At 48.4% G+C, this 7,493-nt stretch overlaps 1 pseudogene; it reads left to right on the plus strand.

The window, feature by feature from the left end:
• Positions 1-272: 272 nt before the first annotated feature.
• Positions 273-6,357, plus strand: LOC108284448 (annotated as a pseudogene).
• Positions 6,358-7,493: the final 1,136 nt, after the last annotated feature.

The raw sequence follows: 7,493 nt of genomic DNA on the forward strand, positions 1-7,493 counted from the left end.
TCAAATCAACTGTCACTAGCTTCACGGGCTTATCTCCCATCTTCCTTCCTCATCACACCAAACTGTTTGGGTACCCCAAATATCCTCTGGCCTTTTATGTTTCTGCTTCTTTACCCAAACTCTTCTCTCTGCCTTTAATACAGTGCTTCGTTTCTTTTTCAGCTCAACAAACTCCTCCTTATCATTTAAAACTCAAGTCAAATGTCTTTTTGAAGTTCTTCAGTTATGCTGGGTTTTAGTAACTGTTGTGGTTCCCAAGAAATTTTACGCCCATGTCGGGCTATAAGCCTGGAAAAACTAATGGCAACAATTCCCTACATCTAAGAATATCTAGAGGTAGAAAAGAGTTAAAAATTCAGCTTGCCAATTTAAAACAGGGCAGAGTAGAATTATTTAAATATGAGAGGCTGTTAGTAAATTGTTCTATTTTATAATCTGACCATTTACAATACATTTTCATCTAAAAATAAAATATCAAAATTATTTTTGCTTAACTTAAAAGAAAAAAATGAAAATGAAGAGAAATGAAAAAGCTCATGCAAATTCTGACATCACTATAGATAAACTAAAATTCTGTTAAGGACAACATGACAGATATAAAAGACAAAATTCAAAAGAGAAAACTGACAAAGAGAAACAAAAAACCTTCAACCATAATTGTGGGTAAAAGTTGTAAATTCAAACAATGTAATCTTTTAAACTATCAAAACATTAAACACTTAAAAAAATGGGCCGGGCGCGGTGGCTCAAGCCTGTAATCCCAGCACTTTGGGAGGCCGAGGCGGGTGGATCACGAGGTCAAGAGATTGAGACCATCCTGATCAACATGGTGAAACCCCGTCTCTACTAAAAATACAAAAACATTAGCTGGGCATGGTGGTGTGTGCCTGTAATCCCAGCTACTCAGGAGGCTGAGGCAGGAGAATTGCCTGAACCCAGGAGGCGGAGGTTGCGGTGAGCCGAGATCGCGCCATTGCACTCCAGCCTGGGTAACGTCAGTGAAACTCCGTCTCAAAAAAAAAAAAAGATAACAATCCTAAAGAGAATATGGTAAATTAGTTGCTGTCATATGCAACTATTGGCCTATGATTTTATTTAACCCTCTTGTCTTACAATTTGCCTATATATATATCTAGAAAATCAAAATTATGAACATCCTTTCATCTAAAAATTCCATTATACACAATGTCCTAAGAAATTAGGGTGCAATTTTTATGTAAAAGAACTTAAATTATGATATTATTAGAAGAAAAGATAGAAACCCATCAAAGGTTCCACATTAAGCAGATTTTCAAATAAATTACTATATTTTATTTTTGATAGACTATAGCATTGTAATAAAGAGCCTGACTTTGTAAATCAGGCTACCTAACTTGCTGTGTAGTCTACATTTTAATGTATACTCTGTATGAGACACTATGCTAAGATTTGATAGTACTGCTGTCATTATCATGCTAAAGACAAGGAAACATTAAGATTTTCAATATCTTGGTATCATTATGAAAATAGTTTTGATATCATGTATTCCTAGAAATGGTCTTGGGACTCTCAGGAGACCCCTGACCATACTTTAAGAACTGTAGGTCTAAGAAATCAATAATTGTCATTCAATCTTCTTGGTAGGTTAATCAGTAATAAGGAATTTTATCATTAATGTAAGAGCCTGTAGAATTTATCAAGATATTAGAACATGTAAAATTAAAAAGGAGGAATCAAGGGTGGCCCCAATTTATGAACATTTAGCAACAAAAAGAATAGACTTAATAGTTGCTGAGATTAATTATAATGGAAACGGCAAAACATGAGGGGCTAATCCACTAAAATCAGGAGTTTGGTTTCGGACACATTTCAGAGGCCTCACAGACATCCATGTGAAGATCTCGACTATGTAGTTAATACGGGTATGTGCCTGCAGTACAGGGGAAATTTATGGGATAAAGATAGAAACTTAGAGGCTTTGTCATTTACTACCACTTAAAGATAGGAGATTTGATGAAATAATCAAAGATATAGGTACAAGCAAAGGAGAAAGAAAGTCTAAGTACTGAGCCTTAGAACATGCTGAATGTGGAGATGGGAAGTAGGGAAGTACCTAGCTCAGGATATTTTGAGGAAGACAGAAAAACAGAAGAATAGACTTTCCCAGAAATCAAATGAAGAGTTCAAGGAAGAAGTATTAACTAGTATTTACTCAATGATTAATGTCTTGGTTTTTAATGTTCATTATTGAAAATAATGCTTAGAACTTATTATGTAAGCCCAGCAGGATGACACATACCCGTGGTCTCAGCTACTGGGGAGAATGAGTGGGGAGGACTGCTTGTTCACACGATTTTAATTTTCCTAGATTTATAGAATGTAGTCTAAAGATGAATTGTATGGCTTTATTTTACATACTAATTCCGCTACAGAGCTAGACCACACAATAGAACTTTAACTTCACTAATAGCTGAGATTTCGAGTAAAGATTGACTTTTCTCCAAACTGAGCTGTTAGGAGTGAGTCTGTTTCTATGTTGTAATGACAGTGCTCTTTGTCTCCACCTGTAGATGAACATTCCTCCATTATATCTGTCTAAGTAAGGATATAGCCAGATTAACTTATATTAACAAACATTACTTCCTTTGGGCCAAGTGAGGGTCTAAAATGAAACATGAAACTTCAGTCATCTGTACAAAAAAGAAGCCCCTGTGAAACTAAACATAGGCCATCCATATTACCTTTAAAAAAAACTGTGTACAGCATGAGAAAAATCAGCTCATAGGGTGCTTTTATTCATTTTAATAATTTTATACCAAATGTCACCAATCACTACCCTATTAAAAATTTAAATTGTTAAAATTTGAGCATATGCCTTTTTAAGCCAGCATTACAGATAGTTAACAGTCCATAAATATAATTCCCTGAAATTAAAACAAATTTCATTAGTTCTATTTTATTATTCTACTTACAATCTGTTGTTAACTTTTTTCTAACTTTTCTTTTACAAAAGTGAAATCATTTATTAGTAGAACCCACATATTTTCCTGTTAGAAAAAAAAAAACTGAAAAAAGTTTGCTGTATGGCTTTCACAGTAGTTAAGTTTTGTTACACTTTTGAAGCAGTGATATTCCTGAAACATTAACTAATGTGGCTGCTAAAATATTTAAACATTCAAATCCTTGAGAGGTGGTAAGAGCTGTCAATAAAATGGAATTTGTTATGTGATATATTTTATTTTACATATGCTTTAAGTGTACTAAGAAAATATGGATTGACTTCCCTGGTAGATTTCTCCCATCTCACTTCGGAGCCTGGGATGCCCTGTGCCTTACCAGAGCCTGGCAGCCGGATACCCCCCAGCAGACTACAGTGCCAGCAGGCCTTGTCACACTGGCTGTCAAACCAGGTACCCCGCAGTGTGGGGGAGAGATGGTGCCCAGCAATGGCTCCCTGGCCTGCAGCACCTCCCAGGACTGGTTGGAGGAGGTGGCTGCCCCCCAACCCATGGCCCTGCTCCACCTCCCAGGATGCCTCAAGCAAGCTGGGCCAGGAGGGCTGACACCGAGCTGGCTCAGATGACTACTTAAGCCAGGCCACCCATTCTGCCAAGGCTCTGGGGCCAGGGCACTGGTGTCAGCCTGCTTTGAGCAGTGTGGCTGGGCTTCGCAGCTTTTCTCTGCCCACGCCCCTGCCTGCCCAACTTGGGACCTGCCAGGGCCCCAGGCCTCGCCCCCACCTGGGTTGCAGGGCCTGGACTACCTGGGGTTCATCAGCTACCTGAGCTACAGTCCATCATTCCAGTGCTGGACATGCCTCCTGCACGCACTCTCCTTAAGGGACTCACCCTTTTTGGGGGAGGGGGACTGCCTACCTTCAACCTGGCCCAGTCCCCTGTGTAGTTCCCTAGAGGACTCCAAGCCACCCAGAGTTGTATGGCCAGAACCCAGAACCCAATCCCTAGAGCCTCCTGTGGAGGATCGCCTCAATGAGGTGGTCCTGAGGCAGAAGCCCCTGACGCACCGCAAGGTTCAGCTGACCCCTGCAAGACAGATGAACCTTGGATTTGGTGATCAGTCCCTGGAGCCAGAGGCCAGTGGGCAAGGGGAACTCTTGGGCAGGAAGGTGGCCCCTTTGGCAACCACAAAGACTCTCTGGCTTCCATCCCCTTTATTGATGAACTAACCAGCCGGAGCATTGACCTCCAGGCCAAGCATTTCCCTGCCTCCGCTGTGGTCTCCAGTGCCATGAACTCGCCCCGTCCTGGGCACCAACCCATCCTCCATCCTCCCCAACCTTCACCTTCACCCTGGGATGCCATTACTCGGAGGGCTGCAGCAGCATCAAGGCTGGCCGAGCTCCTACTACCTGCTGTTCAACACCACGGAGCACTCCAAGTCCTGCGATGATAGGCTCATATTGGAAATAGTTGCTGGAAATAGACGCTTGGTGCTGCAAAGAAAAATCAGCACTGAGACAAAGGATCTTTCAGCAACACAATTGTTACTTCCTGGACTGCAGGAAGGGTGCTCACACTAGCCTTCTTGCCAAGAGACTACAATGAACAAAGGAAAATCAGACAAAGTTATTCTTTAGGCATTTGGAGTTGTCCTTATTGCTGTGTCTGATCTCTGCTGGCTGGAGCCAGACCTCACAATCTAAACTAAAACCTGATTGATTAACAACTTAAAACTTTTCTAAGCAGGTAAAATCAATGGAGATCTGGGACATGCCTGTGAGCACATCCAGCACAGATGTCTTGGTTAAAGTATAAAGATATTTTAGTTAATGTACCATGTGCCTGTAAGCATGGCATGTCTAACAGCTACATAGCATAGGGCTTAACAAAGTTACAAGCACACTTATTCTTTAACAAGAAAGGAAACTTTAAAAAGGAACTTTTCTGCTTCTGACAGTTCAACACCTTCCAAGAGGAGGGCTGGGTTCTGCAGCACCTGCCAAATCCAATACCCAGCCTGCGGCTGCTCCGGAGTTTCTTCACCAACCGGTCCTTGGATAGCTGGGGCACCTCTGAAGGTACTGATGCTCCTTCTAAGTGACACTCAACCTCTGACCTCTGGGATGCAACCTTCAGTGATACCAGGAGATAGCTGGTTCTATTATAAGCAGATCCTCACCAAGAAGGGGAAGAAAGCTGGCAATGACCTGCGCCAGTGGAAGCGGTTGTATGCTGCGCTGCAGGTGCGCTCGCTCTGGCTAAGGTGTGGGGCTCCCGCCCCAGCAGGCAGCAGTAGTGGCTTTGGAGGCCGGAGCAGGTGAGGACCAGGCGGAGCCAGTCTGCATCGGCTCCTGCCTCATGGACATCTCTTACGGTGAGGGTAAGAGGAGGCACGTGTTCCGGCTGACCACTGCTGACTTCTGTGAATATTTCTTCAGGCTGAGGACAGGGTTGAGATGCTGGCTGGATCAGAGTGATCCGGGAGAACAGCAGGGTTGAGGGCAAGCACCCCAGCTGTACCAACCAAGCCCTGATCAGCAAGAAGCTTAATGATTGTTGTAAAATGAGCCATAGCTCTGGGCCCAACGCTGATTCCTCCCCCAAAGTTTCTGGCGGCCTGGGGTTCCTCATGTCTGAGTTCCTCAAGTGGAGTGCAGCACGTGGCCCCAGGACTCAGGACCTGCCCTCAGGGAGCAAGAATGACAGTGCTTCAGCCCCCAAAACCCCCTGGGGCATCAACATCATAAAAAAAACAAGGCCGCCCCAATGGCATTTAAGGTCAGGCTGACACTCGTCCCCTTAATGGTGGCTGCATGCTGTGGCATTGCAGAGGCAGGAGGACTGGAGTCCATGGGCATTTACTGAATGCCCGGCAACAATGCGATGGTGTCCAGACTGCAGGAGTAGCTCAACCGCGGGCCTGGGGACATCAACCTGCAGGATAAGCACTGGCACGACCTCAAAGTGATCAGCCTGCTCAAATCCTTCTTCCAAAAGCTGCCCAAGCCTCTCCTCACCAACGACAAATACGACGACTTCATCAAGGCCAACTGCATTGCAGGAGCCGGTAAGGGCGCTGCAGCAGCTGATCCGAAACTTCCCAGGTCACTACTATGAATCGGTCACATTCCTTGTGGGTCATCTCAAGACCATCGCTGACCACTCTGAGAAAAACAAGATGAAACCCCAGAACTTGGCCCTGGTCTTCCGGCCCACACTGGTGAGGACGTCTGAGGACAACATGACAGACATGGTGGCCCACATGTCTGACAGCTATGAAACCGTGGAGACGCTGACCCGGCACTCAGACTGGTTCTCCAGCGATCAAGAGCACAAGACAGAGAGAGCCCCTGGGGGCCTGGGAGATGCTGGCGATCTTGGAGACCCACGCGAAGGGCCCGGCGGGAGCAGGGCCTGAAGGTAGCCTGGCGCGCAGGCCCTTCAGCTCTCACCACCTCAGGCCCTGCCACACCCTGGTGCCCCGTCTGGCACTGGCTGCCCTTCAGCTCGCGCCACCACCTCAGGCCCTGACACACCCTGGCGCCCCGCCTGGCCCGGGCGCCCTTCAGCTCCCGCCACCCCAGGCCCTGACACACCCTGGCGCCCCGCCCGGCCCGGGCGCCCTACAGCTCCCGCCACCACCCCAGGCCCTGACACACCCTGGCGCCCCGCCTGGCCCGGGCGCCCTACAGCTCCCGCCACCACCCCAGGCCCTGACACACCCTGGCGCCCCGCCCGGCCCGGGCGCCCTTCAGCTCCGGCCACCACCCCAGGCCCTGACACACCCTGGCGAGCCGCCTGGCCCGGGCACCCTTCAGCTCCCGCCACCACCCCAGGCCCTGACACACCCAGGATCTTTCCTTCAGTCTGAAACTTAGGAGTTCCCTAGCCACACCCCAGGGTCCACAAGGGTCTCCAAGCGCAGCCACACAAAGGCTCAACAGACCCATCGGCGCCAGTGTCGGGGGCAGATCCCAGCAGCCCACGCCCTCTCCGGAAGCCCCTTCCATTGACTCAGTCCTGCTCCAGCCTTCTCTGCCCACCCGACAGCTGCAGCGCGCAAGCTGGAGACACGGTCTGCTGCGCCCTCCACCCCCACCACGCACCCGGGGGCCACAGAAGGGAGGGTGCAGGCCAGAGGACGCTCCTGGTTCCCGGGGCTCTGGGGAGGGCTGGGCCCTAGCGGCGCGGGAGGTGCGGATCGCAGCCTGGCGGGAGGCGGGAGGCAGAACGCGGGCGGTAGCGGCTGAGCGGCGGGGGGGCTGGTTCTGCAGCGCCCGGGTCCCGGGCGCGGGCGGCAGCGAGGCGGCAAATGACGGAGCCCGTGCCTCGGTGGACTCCAGGCTGCTGAGGCCGGAGTCCTCGTTGCCATTGTGCGGCCCGAGAAGGGGGTTGGAGCCACTCCAAGGAGGCAGCAGTGAAACCCTCACCAGGGTTGCTCCCCAACATCCTTGGGCCTGAGTCAGCACCTGAGCACTTTGACTGCGGGCAGCTGCCTATTCCCCATTCGTGGGGGGTCCATGGTCTCCCTTGCTGGTATCTCCCGCACCCCTC

This window comes from Cebus imitator, unplaced genomic scaffold (genome assembly GCF_001604975.1).
Source record: "Cebus imitator isolate Cc_AM_T3 unplaced genomic scaffold, Cebus_imitator-1.0 Scaffold279, whole genome shotgun sequence".
Taxonomy (NCBI): Eukaryota; Metazoa; Chordata; class Mammalia; order Primates; family Cebidae; genus Cebus; species Cebus imitator.